Source organism: Adiantum capillus-veneris, chromosome 14 (assembly GCF_014529385.1).
Source record: "Adiantum capillus-veneris isolate H3 chromosome 14, ASM1452938v2, whole genome shotgun sequence".
NCBI lineage: Eukaryota > Viridiplantae > Streptophyta > Polypodiopsida > Polypodiales > Pteridaceae > Adiantum > Adiantum capillus-veneris.
This window is the reverse complement of record NC_140944.1, coordinates 116,089,958-116,104,766: the sequence shown is the minus strand read 5'-3', so window position 1 is coordinate 116,104,766 and position 14,809 is coordinate 116,089,958. Positions and strand designations below refer to the sequence as shown.

The following is a 14,809-nucleotide window of genomic DNA, read 5'->3' as shown; positions in this document are numbered from 1 at the left end:
ACATACAAGAATTGCCAGGAAGAATCTTCCCGCAAGACTGTGGACACAAGGAACTTTGGACGCATTTCTATATAGCAAAAAAAATATAATTACTAGGCAGCTTACTAGATTGAATACACATATCTAGTAAGAGTGCAAACTAGTAATAATGAGAATACTCCTATATGGTTGTAAGCATAATATTATAGCTATATGGGAGTTTTAAGTAACCATATAGCAATATTTCTTACTAGTTTGACTCGGATTCTCCTATATGGCTGTAGCCATAATATTATAGCTATATGGGAATTTTAACTAACCATATAGTAAAAAATTCTTTTTTCATCTACATAGTTGTAACCACACAATGCTATCTATGTAGTTGTATTATAATAATCCACATAAATAATCAATTTAACATAACATATACAAAATAGCACATACTTTTTGACTAAAAGAGATAAAGATTAAATAGAAAACTAAAAATGATCACTTTCATATAGATGTCTCTCAAAAATTCTTACAAAGTCCATCATACAACCATTAGTCTTTATCATTAGCTACTTCTACATCCTTCAAAGAAAGAAAGCCAATCTTTTCAAGTCTTACAATCATCATGCCTTCTAATAAAAGCCAAGCTACCAAATCTTCACACATAGTAGAAGAGCTAGTTTCACACGTTTTTCTACAAAAAAAGGAGTTTGTTTTTTTTAAAGCCATGTAAGTAGGCTTCACAAATGGATACACTTCTTCCACTCTTCTAACCCCAAACCATTTCATCAGAATGGTTTCTTGATCTTCTCTAGTGAGTTTGCGTGCCTACACAATAAAGAGTTAAATTAGAGAATATGGTTGCAATCTTTTCGAGAGTAAGCATAAGATATATTTGTAAGATTGAAAACAAACCTGTACTTCCAAGGTAGCCTTCTCATTAGAAACAAAAACATCTTTCTCAACATCCTAAAAAGAGAGACAAGACACATTACTTTAGATTTATCACCATAGTATAAGTGTTTAGAGCCATCAACAAAAAACAAAACAGCTACCTTTGACTTTTGAATCCTCTTAGCTTTTGACCCTTCTTTTTTTTTTTGAAGGAGTTCAGCAAGCTTAGTTGTAGCCTAAGACATAACCCAAGCTTACTTTAATGACATTTATTTAACAAGTTTACAATTAACATTAGTTTAATAGTATAATTTGAATACCTTCCGTTTTCGAGTACTCTTTCTAGAATGCTCTTCATCGCACCCTTTAGATGCAATTTTTTCAACTTTATTTAACTTATCCGATATCTACCAACACAAAAAACACAACTTGATATTTTTTACATCTCTAAAAATGTTACACAATGGGAAAAAAACATGAACAAAATCTCACCGGCTTCTCGATTGAAGTTTCATGAGACTTATCACCAGCAGACAAAGACATTGAATCCACATCTCCTAGTGCACTAGAAAATATATTTTCTTTCATAAAATTTTGATACTCCTAAGCCAACATTTTCACATAAATAAATCATCATGTAGATATGAAATGAGAGAGAGCAAAAGAAGTAGCATGATCTTCATATACCTCATATGTAGCCATATGATTTTCATCATTGTCCCAAGATATTTCTGGAATGTATACATCAGGTTCTTTCTGAATACATAAGACATACACAAAACTTTAAAAAATCTTAAAAGATCGGCATTACACTTGTATAAAGAATAGTATATATCAATTACCAGTGTGGATTCTGAGATGTCTTTATCGCCCTCTACCACATCTACAAAGTTCTCATCATAACTTTGCTTGGAAGCATCCTCGTCCTAATAAAAATTACTCAATAAGAAACTTAATATCAAAACTCTTAAAAATCATTCTATACTATTACCTTTGATGATAATTCTGTCTCTTTCTCTACACCATCATTGTCAAGCTCTTGAATATCATGAGTATCCTTAAAAATGTAACATAACTCAAGAATAAGATAAACATCTACATAGCATATGATTTGAAAGGAAAATAAAAAGATAATACAAAAACTTATACCATTATAGCGCCTTTGCAAGCCTTTTGTTTGGTCCACTTTCTTTTGGACGCCAATGACTTTATACACCAATTGTAAATGTCGGACTCTTTCCACAAATATTCCACACCATATACTTTCACTGGCTTTAGCTCACCCATCTTCTCTCGGATGATACTCAAAACCATATCTTTACCCTTGCTATTATGTCTCAAATCTGCAATTGGCCCTACCTTTGCAAACCACCCTCGCACCATCCCATAATTTGCACACAACACTCTATACTGACCATGATCCTCTTTTTTAAGAAATTCTCTACCATACAACTTATTGTGCTCTCTATGTTTAGGAGGAGGAGCTCTAAAGACTTGATCATATATGATCGGATCATATGGAAGAGAACTAGTTGAGTTACCAACAACCCTTTTGTTACCCAAAGAGTGATGTTCCCTCCAAGCGTCGAGTAGTTTCACAGTCTCCTCATGAGGAAGTGAAACTAGTTGCTGAAAAATTGACTGTGGAAGATCCATGCGAGCCCTACAAGAGTAGTCGACATATGCAGATAAGATAGACTCCAAAAAGTTTCAATTTGTGCCACTTGAGATATAACTCGAACAATACAAAAAGTTAAGATGAAAATAAATCATAGAGAGAACAATGCTCAACCATATAATAAAATTCAAACCACAAAATCATTTACTTCTCTAATAGCAAAAGCCTTATGTGATCAAGTACTTTATGAATGTCTTTTTCTCATGTCCTTGACTTATGGACATCTCCATAAAATAGGGATCCATCGATCACTTTCTCCAAGATTTCTAACTTTTTTACGTTTTAGTACAATCCAATCTTTGATTAAAAGAACACAAGAATCCCAATCTCTCCATGTGTTTTCCTCCTCATGAACTTTCCATATATGAGGATCGCTTGCATCAGATTTCAAAATAGCAAGCTTTGTGATTTTGCTGTCACATTGTACACATCTTACAACAGCATGCTTGAATTGTATTGTACCATTGTTTTCTAAACGGACTTTGACAATGTCATCATGCTCCAACCACAAGGGTACATTCCCACAATTGCCTTCCATTAGTAGCTTAGCCCTCTGCTTTAGGTCCTTAACTTCATATGCAATCAATCTTTGGCTCCTCGGTAATGGCAATGGGATAAATTTATGAAGCAAAGAATAGATAGGCCGCACACTATCCCAAGTAAATGGAAGCGGTGTTTTCTGAAGAATGCTCATTCTAGTCATTGTATCTATGACTAGTTCCTCTGAATAATTGTCTCCTGTAATACATTGTTTGTAGTAAGTTGCACCAAAAAACATCATTGCTTTCCCATCAAGCTGCATGGAGAAGAAAGAGGTTATGCGATCTTTCCAATGACCTCTCTCCTCAGACAAGGTGTCTAACGCGTCCACCTTTACAACTACATCATTGCCAATCTTGAAAAGTTCTCCTTTATAGAAGACTTTGTCATATGTTTGCACATCACCAAACGAAAAGATTTCATCATCGATGTTCCAAAAGTTCCTTAAGTAGGTAACCTCCTCAGATGTTGGAACCCTATAATTACCCCTCCTCTTTGATATTGCAATACCCTTCATAAGAATGTTATCAGTACAAGATGCTCTCTTGCCATACTTTAAGATGTCGTTCCACAACGATCTTGCCTTTCCAATAGAAGTAACGTTGAATAGTCCATCAAGATGTGAAGTGCATCACTCAATGGAGGCCCCAATTGCACAATCAGCTGCAGTAGTTTGACCCAATACACTATGCAATTGTTGTAGGACTCTATCACAAGGTAGCAGGGCATCTTTATCATGTTGGATTGCTTGGAATACTTTTGTGAAAAACATTCTCAGATAGAATTGTACAAAAGATGCTTCATCATTTATGCTATTTGTTTTGATAGCACTGTATGCTTTCACTAAACGTTCGAACATATAGCACCAATATATGTCATGTAGTCCATGCCGCAAAATATCCTCAAGTAGTTCCCCACTTCCAGCTACATGCTCCAAGGGTGATGAGTTTGCTCCTGAGTATTCCTCCTTTCGGATTCTCCAAGATTGCATCAAGGATTTGATAACCTGAATGTCAGTAGCCGACATTCCATGTTCTCGACTGTAGCCATAAAAGCTATGTGCTATGTCCACCAACAAGATTCCTAAAGTTTGCATCTCATGCGGAATACCATCTACGACTCTTAGAATATATGGTAGACACCACTGCATAAAATTTTGATTCTCTTCCGCCTTGAAGGATTCATAATAGACACTTGGTGAGTTTGGCCACCGACCATAGAGAATAGATGCTGGTGCCAATTTTGTAACAGTCAAAGTGGCTTCATCAATATTTTTCTTCACTGAAGAATCTGCATTCTGGAATAAGTGTGCAATATACTTCTTGAAAACATTTAGAGACAAGGTGTGCATTACATCAAAAACCAAGTCAAGAGAGGGGTCAAATCCATATAAGTCAAAGAGTCTCCAAAGTATTGACTCCCCTGATAAACCAGCTTTCTTCCAAATCTCATCCTTCCCAGCAAAAGTACAACACCTCTTTGCCTCAGCTATGGCATGAACCATCTCGTTTGTTGTTCTTGCAACTGGTGGGTATCTGACTTGTAAGCGATTTTCATTGTAAATATACCTCCCTTCTAGTCCAGGCCTATCTCTTTCAAGTGATGCATGTGGCTTATCTCTCCTGCAGAACTCTTGTCCCCCATTTTTGAACAAGCCAATCTTGCATTGGGCCGGATGGTCTCCGGTAACCATCATAACCATAATTCGTATCTTACAGAATTTAGATTCCACCCTCGTATCATCAAAGATGTTTTCTAGTGGATACTCATATAATACATCCACTCCATCAATATACAGTGATTCCAACTCATCCACTAATGGTTTCAGAAACGATCCGAAGACATCGCCGGAAGACTTAATAATCTTTTTGCAGCTTTGTGGAATAAACAAGACTGGCATGATATCCATAGAGTTTTGTTTTCCAGCATTGAGCACCATAATCTCCACAACCCCACAACTTTTTTGTGTGGTTCTTGAAGTTTGAAACCCGTCCCAATGCAACAAGAGAGCTATATTTCTAGGGTCACCCTGATTATGCACACCAACAATCAGAGTAAGTAAGGACATTCAATGTATATTTTGCTAAGAAAAAGAGGAAGATAGACATCATTACCTTGCACAACCTTTTCTCACATTCGATTTCTTCCTTGCATTCGGAGCAGATAAAAGTGTACACTGCTCGATCAGCATCCCATGCATCTTCAAGTTTTTGAGAGCGTTTGTCAAAGGGAAAAGTCGTGTAAGACTTCTTACATCCAGGTGTAGAGCAAACAACTGGCAGCTCATATGTTGACAATGGGTCCCAAAAGTTCTTCACTCCTTGGAATTTTGTTCCATCCCAAAATTCCTTTATATGCCTTCCCGTAGAAAATGCATCTCCCTTACACCATTGATTTTTATGGCGCCACAAACTCAATAGCTCATGACAAAAGGTTCTACTCCTTGTAAGAAGCTTCAGTTGAGGTCCTATTGGAATATAATGAAAAGCAAGCATTGACTTTCTTGGCTTTGTGCATACTCTGCACTTTTCACAGCAAGTAATACAGTCACGTTTAAGCTTTTTGGAGTTTGAAGCACCTAAACAGGCACACCTTAGAACCTCTCCTACAAAGTTGTCCTCTATACTTGGGTATAGAAGTTCTGGTGCGTGCTTTGCTCCATTACTTCCTGTACAAATACGATAACGAGAGGCAGTCACCATCCCCAAACCTTTCAACATTGTTTGTAATTGATCCCAGCACGCGGGTACTTGTACCCCTCCAAGCTCACCTTCCCATGTCTTTGGCAAATGAACCAACAATTTAGCTAGGCTTCTTTTCGAAGAGTAGTTCTTTACCCTAGCTCCACCAAGGTCACCAAACAGAAGACGTAGCATTTGATCTTGAACACCTATCGGCATTTTATGTTCATCCCATAAACTTTGAAGTTCTACTATTCTCTCTATTAGTTCAAAGAGAACAATAGATGTCCCTTCCTCATTTTCCTCCCTGCTATCTTGCACGCTAGCATCGGCCTATAAATGGTCGTCACCATCTGCATGATGGTCACCGCCATTTGAATCTTCCATTTTCTCTTCCTCCACGTTGAGACCTTCACTCCAGGAAGGTGCTACATGTGGCACATCTAAACCAAAATGGAGCTTCAAGCTCCCAAATCTCTTTGAAAGAATTTGGTGTCGATAAAGGGTTGAAGTATGCACAAACCGCCCGCCATAGCAATAGAAAGAATAGTTGCAGAAAGCCTTCCTTCCATCACTATTGGACTCTTCAGTTCTTTCTACATGTCGATCTTCTGTTCGTTCTGTGATGTTATGTGTGACATCCAAATCAATGTCACTTTGTACCCTTCTACGCTTGGTCACAGAAGGATGTAGCTTTCCTAATGAGTCTTGATTTTGATGAAAATAAAAGGTCCGTTTTGACACCAACTCCCAACCGTTAATAGAGTGTGAACACTTATAATTACACGCGCACTTCCAAGAAGTTATTGTGCCCATGACTGCAGACCAAATATAAATATACGTGTGAACTTTTGTACAAATCAAAGAACGTACAACATAAACACCTTTAAATGAGTACATTAGTGATCAAATATTATTAAGAGATGCTGAAATAGTCATCCATTTTGCAAGGAGAGTACATAGTAAACTTAATAAGGTGGTTGTGCAGTGGGATATGGTGGAGGCAGTCGATACAAAATAATTTTTCTTCTAGGAATAATATGTCCTATCACTTTCGCTCTGTCCATCAAGGTGACCATAGACATGGTCTCCTCGTTTGAGCGGTATACTACCTTGTAGCGGTCAACAAGTCCTAGCTTCCTCTTGAGAGTCAAAAGCTTTACATTTACATCCCATGCCATTACATCGTCAATGAAAATGGTTAAAACATTCCATTTTCTCCCAGACCTTCCAAACAATAGATATTGGTCTTCTGGCCAAGCACTATCCTGCCCAAACTCATGACAACTCTTTAGGGTCGTTAGGGAAGACCCTTTAGGGTCTCTCGCTACAAACAAGAGTACAAACAAAGACTCTAGAGTGCAATGCTAAATTGAATTGATAAATTTATACCATTCCCAACTATGGCACCAACCACCATTTCCAAATGAACTTTCAATACCAATAGCATTTACATTCCAATTCTAATTTCAATACCAGCAGCATTTACATTCCCTCAATACAATCGTAAATGCAAATAAAAGGTGCACACTTTGTAGAATATTGTGATAAAGGCTTCATTTTTTTGACATAAAAACCGACATGATTCGATGCTTGAAATTATCAATTTGTGCCATTCCTCTGTTTGGCTAAGAAATGTATTTTCTTTGGTGGAAATTTACAAAGCTCGAAAAAAACCTAGGTTTAGTGTAATCTCACCTACCAATTTTGAGATTTACCTCTAAATTTTATATTTGAAAGTGAGAAAACCTACAAAATTTGGAAAAATTTACTGTAATTTGGTATAAAAACCTTCAAATTGTGTTGTTTCACATATGTAGGTTTGGCAAGTTTTTGAAAAAATGTTTTTTTCGAGCACTGGTAAAAAATTGGAAATAAATACCTGGCTGGTAATGGAAACTTGTTAAGGCGGCACTGATCCAGAGACGATGCTTAGCTTCCAATTCGGTCCGCCACCAATTGCACCGCACAACTAACCGAAGACGCGCACGTCCGAAGGCTTGCAAGAGGAATTCGTTCAGCTAGCTGCTGCAAAAGGCGGTCATAGCTGATGTTTTAGGGCGGCAAACCACCGTATAACTCTTTGCAACTTCGCGCGAATAAGCTGACGAGCTGTATGGCCTTCTTTGATTTGATGTCGCAGGAATAACCTCCTACAGACGATTTATATTGTAGTCGAATGCAGTATCCAGCTAATTAGCTAGCAAGAGCTTACAGCAGGTGGGCACGCAGCTTTATATTATGCAGCTCATATGATCATGAGTCGGGCCCTGTGCAGCGGCGCGCAGCAGGCTTTTGGACGCTCAGCTGCTGCTGGCAGAGGGCGCTCTTAGCAGATGTTTCAAAGAAGCGAACCACTATACTCTTTGCAGCTTCGCACGGACCACCTGACGATTACGGCCTTCTTTGATTTGACGTTGCGGGAATAACCTTGTAGAGAGGAGATAATATATTGCAGTTCAATATAGATAAATAGCTAGGAAGTGAATATTAAAAGGCAGCTTATTAATACAACATGTAGTGGGCACACAAGTCGGGCTGCACTGTAGCGCTAGCTAGTGGTTTGATTGAGCGAGAAGCAGCACGCGATCTTAGCAAAGGCAGTAGGAGGAGCTGCGAAATGGGGGTCCTCGGAGATGGTGTGGAGAGTGCAAGTGGGCTTCCAAGAGCGGCAAGGGGTGCCAACCTTTGGGGCCAATATGGTGTCATTGTTTACAGGTTTTCTCAAGTGCAGTAAGAGTAAAGAAATACCACAAGAGGTGCCAACATTTGGAGCCAACAGGGTGTCATTGTTTACTTGACACAAGCGAGGGTGATGTAAAGGCTTACAAGAAAGGAGTGACAGCCAACACAACAGACGGTAGGTGCTACGAGCAACAAAGGGAAGGCAGAGCAGGGGCAGTCAAGGCTGTGTCGCTCAGACAATGCTAGCTGGCCAGGATGGGGTAGCAACAGGTTGAGCAGCTTGTATAAAGCTGAACAAATATGCCTGCCTTCACATAGTGTCTCTCTCATGAGTCCGTCCTATTTTAGTAGCCACTTCTCTTCTTTTGCGTTTTTCTCTCTTTGTTGCCCTCCTCTTGGTGTCATATTTCCTTATTGCACTCCACACTTTGACACAAAAATATTTGGCAAGTTGCGCACAATTCCATAGTGTGGACCATTTTATTTGTGGACGGTGGTCTAAACCTGTCTGAGCCAGAGTCCATGACACATGGAGAACACGTGCTTTCTATTAGGAGGGATAAGCTAACGTTTTGGATTTATGTTCTAGCCAATTGTGTCATATTGTAGCTTTGCAACAAGCACACAAGCTTTACAATTAGAAGGATACTGATCTGATGCAGCATTTGCTCAGAGTAATGTAGAACCTATTGACATGCATGAATGCAAGAAAAAAATGACTTGAAAAACAGACTCTGTAGAAAATACTCTCTCTCTCTCTCTCTCTCTCTCTCTCTCTCTCTCTCTCTCTCTCTCTCTCTCTCTCTCTCTCTCTCTCTCTCTCTCTCTCTCTCTCTCTCTCTCTCTCTCTCTCTCTCTCTCTCTCTCTCTCTCTCTCTCTCTCTCTCTCTCTCTCTCTCTCTCTCGGAGTGAGTGAGAGTGACTATGCGTCAAAAAACTTACTGCTGGAAATTTGTTGCAGATCGAGTGGGGACGACGTGGGCTTGCAGAACGTCGCTTTTGGGATTCTTTTATGTGGTGAACCTATGTTGGCGTAATCATCTTCCAGTGGATGTACTCATTATTGCTGCACAAAGCAAACAACATTAGCCTGTTTTACTTGGTCACGTCGTGAGAACTCAGACAAGTCTAGTTTTGCAAACTCGAACTGGTCTGACCATATATAGGTCCTGGCAGCAGAAAGCTTCTAGGTGTGGTGTTCAAGTGATCAGCCCTGCCGACGTTCTGGATATGCACTTGGAGACTGCAACGAGGCAATTACAGAAACACAGCCATGTGTTTCCATGGACAATGGAAGTAGTTATTGCTTAACAACATACACTGTGTGTTAGAACTTGCGAAGATGGTGTATTTGCGAAGAACTTGAGAATTTGCAGCTCGTGGTCGGCTGGGAGGGCAGCGAATGAGAAGGGAGCTTGAGCAGCAGCTCGCACGGCTAGCTGTCGATTGGCGTGGTGTAGCTCGACTGTTAAATGCAGGGCGCCATGGATGCAGCTAGCTTCGCAAGTTGCAATTAGCAAAGCGATGAGGTTTCCCGCGTGAAAAAAGATGTGCTGGCGATAGCGATAGGGTAGAGAGAGAGAGAGAGAGAGAGAGAGAGAGAGAGAGAATGAATGAAATGAAATAAAATGTTAATACAGCTGGCCTCTTCAAAAGGTCCTTTTTTTAATATTGATGGATCTAATCCAATGCCTTGGTATAAAAAAAACTGACATAAAGTGAGACTAAAATCATCATCATCAATGCCCGAGGACACCGGCATCGGGTCAATGTCTGCCAATGCAAATAGTCGTACTGAGCGTCTCCCATATATGTCGTTCTAGAATTGTCATGATCCTCTATGGAGCCTCCATTGATGTTGTGGTCTCCCTCGTAGACATAGGCATCGAGCTCTCTAAGCTCAATGGCTCAATCAACTAATATACCTCTAGTATAAGTTGGCTCTGAAGTGCTCTAAAGGAATCAGTGATCTCCCTCTATTCAAGATGTAAACTACCACTCAATTTAGGTGTGAACGTGGGCCTTCTCCTACGAATGGGTGCATTCACCTCTTCGAGCTGTGATCTTGCACTTTGGGGCTTGTCAGAGTTGGGTAACTATGGTACACAATTGTGATCTTGGATACAACCCACACATGAGCTAGGCACGAAGATGGATTTCTATATAGCGCGTCTTCTCCAGCTTGCGAAGGACGACGTTGTGACAAGACACCAGCTTCGATACAACGGAGTACCAACAGAGGCCAGGACACGTCCCGTTAACTATAAGATATGAGGCCGCTTCCATTGCTTGTTCAGAGAGGGATTTGGACCACTCTCTAGAGTCATGGGGAATGAGGACCAGAGATAATAATCGATGCCTGGGATTTTTTTTTGCTCGAGCTGCGCACGCACAGAAAGAGCCTGACAAGAGGAGAAGCTAGTGAGTGTCAAGGCGGATCACAGACTTCTTTAGAGCGGGCACTAAACCATCGGAGCGGCTACTACCACAGCAGATCCCACATTCTCCTCACACCAGAGGCACATTGATCAACCAAGCGACAGAGCTAGGATTAAGATCCAGACGCCCACGACTGGCAGAGGACTAACATGAGAGAGGCCCTCACCTTGCATCTAAATTTTGACTGCAACGATTAGAAAAGCGCGACAGAGCCACATGCCTTCTAGATGCCTGTGCGTAGGTGATTGCAGCTGGAGAGAGGCCCTCACTTTGCATCTGGATTTTGACTTCCAGGCCATAGCAGCTAATTAATCTCCTAATAAGTTGCTTAAGCGTAGGGTAAATGCACACTATTTTGGAGCACAGAAGAAAAGCATAGAAAGAGAAGGGTAATCTGTAGACCCACATCCAGCAATGCTTGTTACTTCCTTTAGTACTAGCTAGAAAAAATTCACAGCCTCTTGTAGCAATTACTCCTGTGAATATGTGTGTGGAAATTATAACGTGCTGTGATGATGGCTTTGGTTGAAAGGAGGAGCGTCAAAAAGATGTTACTCGCTTTATAGCCTTCTCTCTCTCTCTCTCTCTCTCTCTCTCTCTCTCTCTCTCTCTCTCTCTCTCTCTCTCTCTCTCTCTCTCTCTCTCTCTCAAACAGTGGCCAGAGACAAACCTGCAAACAAAGCTCCGAGCTAACAAAGTAATGAAGCTTTTGAATAATGCTTAGATCTTAATTTGAGCGTGACACAAAAAAGAACTAATGGTTTAGTCCCCACATTTTTAAAGAGTAGCCACGTGGGTTAATGAGAGCTCAGTGCTGTGATTTTACCTTGTACGCTAACAAAGTAATGAATCTTTTGAATAATGCTCTAGATCTTAATTTGAGCGTGACACAAAAATGAACTAATGGTTTAGTCCCCACATTTGTAGACGAGGTCTAGATGAGTAGCTTGAAGTTTGCATGTACAATGGAGACTTGAGGTAGATCTACTTGTGCATCACATTGATGGAAAGAACCTCTAAAATATAATGTGGATGTGTGGAATAGCATGTCGAAAAGTGAAAGGATTTTTCAATGAACAAGAGAAACCTCATGAGCCACAATAACATCACAAACAGCTTATTAAGGAGCCACAAACACAACACTAAGGTTGCTAGACCCAATAAAAAGGTGAAGTTGACCACATGCTATCGAAGTGTCTATTTAGTCAATAGAGAGTATCATCACAAGCTAGCAAGATGGAACAAATCATACCCATATGGAGAAACCTCTTTCTCATTGTAGAAAATATTTAGTTAAATTCATCAGCGTCCTTGTGATCGTTTATGTACTCTCTCTTTCACCCTCAGTTTGATATAGAACAGAGCTTGTTACGCTTACCATACTAATGTGTTGAAGCCTATGTAATTCTTGTGATAAAAGAAGGGATAAAGTTTGCAAAGTGTAACTCCAAATATTAGTAAGGATGTCTGGTATCTTGCATTTAGTAAATGAATAAAATGCTTTTGTGAATCCCTAACAAAGGGTTCAAATAACTAGCAATGACATTCGAATAGAAAACATGACAGTTCATGTTTTTGTAATAGAAAAAATGAGCACTTGATAAGATCTTCTAGAGTCATAGCATTAAAATAATCCACTGTTTTTTTGCATGAATTATTTAAGATATGTACTTGAAAAGGTGCAAATTATCTTGATGTTTTCTTTATGATTAATGGTGGTTTTTTTGTGTGTTTAGATAGTTTAACGTGTCAAATAAGAGTTACCTTGCAGGGACCCTTTTGAAAATGAAACCTAAATCGGTGTTCTAGTAACAATTTGGTGTTATTCAAAGGGTATGAGTATTCAAAGTAAGCCAATAAAAGCTCAAAGCTCATGTCATAATAATCAATATCTAATTCTCCTAAATGATTTTCTCATATTAAACTGATCATTTAATGTGGGGAAGGCCAGGGGAGAAAAAGCTAGAATATTGGTTAAGCTAGCAGACCGGCCATAGTAGGGATCCAAAGGAGGGAAAATAGGGATCCAAAGGGGGGGCCATCTGCAAAAGAGCCATGTGCAACAATGGGCTGAAAAGACCCTAAGGTTCAGCCCATTAAGACTTCCAAAATGCTAAGGTTCCAAAATTCAAAGGTTGTGTCCAAAGGTCAACCCTAGGGAAAATTGGATGCTTTGTGTGTGCCCTAAAAGTCTTTGCACATCCCTACATGGGAGGGGGCGAGCCCTAAAGGTAGGGGATGAGAGAGAAAGCCACACACACACACACACACACACAGGCTCCCTTTACACAAAGGGAATGAGGGACACATGTCAGCTCCCTAGGCCAGATGCCCACAAGGTGTGCCCAATTTCTATTGGATGACCCTTGAAGTGGACCAATGAGAATTAAGCTAGAGTAAATCTAGTTTAATTAATTTAAAAACATTTAATAAAAGAAACCAATGAGAATTAAGTCTCCTAAAAGACTATTGGGCAGTCTCCCAAGGGGTCCAATGAGCATTCAGGAGCCCCATGGCTTGCCTGATTCCTATTGGCCAGGAGGCAAAGGGGTCCATTGAGAGTTTAGTTTAATTATTTAATTACCTAAAGCTCTCACAAAAGGGGAAAGGGGGACACATGTCAGAAGGCTATCACTTATGCTGCTTAATTGTAATTGGCTTGACTTGGGAAGGGCCAATGAGGCTTCAGCAAGAGCAATTAGCAAGAGGGCTCGCCCAAGAGAGAGAGGGGGGGCTGATTTTTGCAAGGCATTATCACACACACACTCACACAAGCTCATGTGTGAAGAAAGAGAAGACTATCTCTTCCCAAGCTTTAATGGAGAACTCATCACCTACTCCAAGCTTGTGAGATAGAAGCCTACATCAACACTCTCTTGGCATGTGGATGCAAATCCAACCAAGAGCCAAGCTTCAATGCATGCTCATCTCCTCTACCAAGCTAATTACTAAGCTAAGCTATGCTACATATGAGTGATTATGTGAGGAGACGTACATCTTTCTCGTAAGATACTTCTTCTTCCTCTCAATCTACTCTCATACCCTGCTAGCTCTCACCATCTTTGAAGGTGTGTGAGGTCTTGGGTCTGAAACGGGGATAATTCAAGTTGTGTTTGTTAAGTGTTTTGCTTAGTGCATGAAGTTTCCATCTTCATTGCACTAGCTAGTCTTGAAGGAACACAAAGAATTGTATTGTACAATGTCTCTCTTGATGGGAGAAACCATAATACAAAGCCTTTTGGAGGGGGGACCGGCTCCATGAAAATCCGGTCCTCAACTGTTGTCAATAGCTTAATTTCTCTCTCTTTTGAAAGTATTGTCGATGCTATCTAACTAGGTGTTATGCTTTTTGTTGCTCTCTCCACCCAAGCACTCTTGTAATTCTCATTAGGAATCTATTCTAATGAAATGCCCACTATGTTCATGCTAATTTCCGCTACACATAAGTTATTAGGCCATTAAATGTTACAGCTCAACTCTCATTTTTAAAAATGGGACTTGAATAAGTCCCAAAATTCCTAAATTGGTGTTATCAACTAAGCTTGTTGAAAACTTTGAAGAAATCTAGGTTTTAAATATACCTCCACATTGATATTTTGACCTTGTATTCTAGCATAATCTGGAAGATGTAAATATTTTGATTTAATAAATTTATAACTTGATACTAGTGGCCCAAGCTTGTGAAGAAGTTAATGAGACTTTTGAATAATCAACACAACGTGGACTGTACTTGTAGGGTATCCAACTTACATTTGAATTGGATGTTTTTTTCGTATAGATTGTGATCTAGTTTGTGTTAAGAATTGTATCATTAATATTATCTGGATGAATATAACATAAATTATTCAAAAAATTTACAATAATCTCCATCATTCTGTAATATCTTTTCCTCTCTAAGGACAATGTGTGCAGTTGTGGTATT

General features: G+C 39.6%; 1 pseudogene; it reads right to left on the bottom strand.

Moving 5' to 3' along the window:
• Positions 1-617: 617 nt before the first annotated feature.
• LOC147442988 (uncharacterized) lies at positions 618-5,021 on the bottom strand (annotated as a pseudogene).
• Between the last annotated feature and the right edge of the window lie 9,788 nt (positions 5,022-14,809).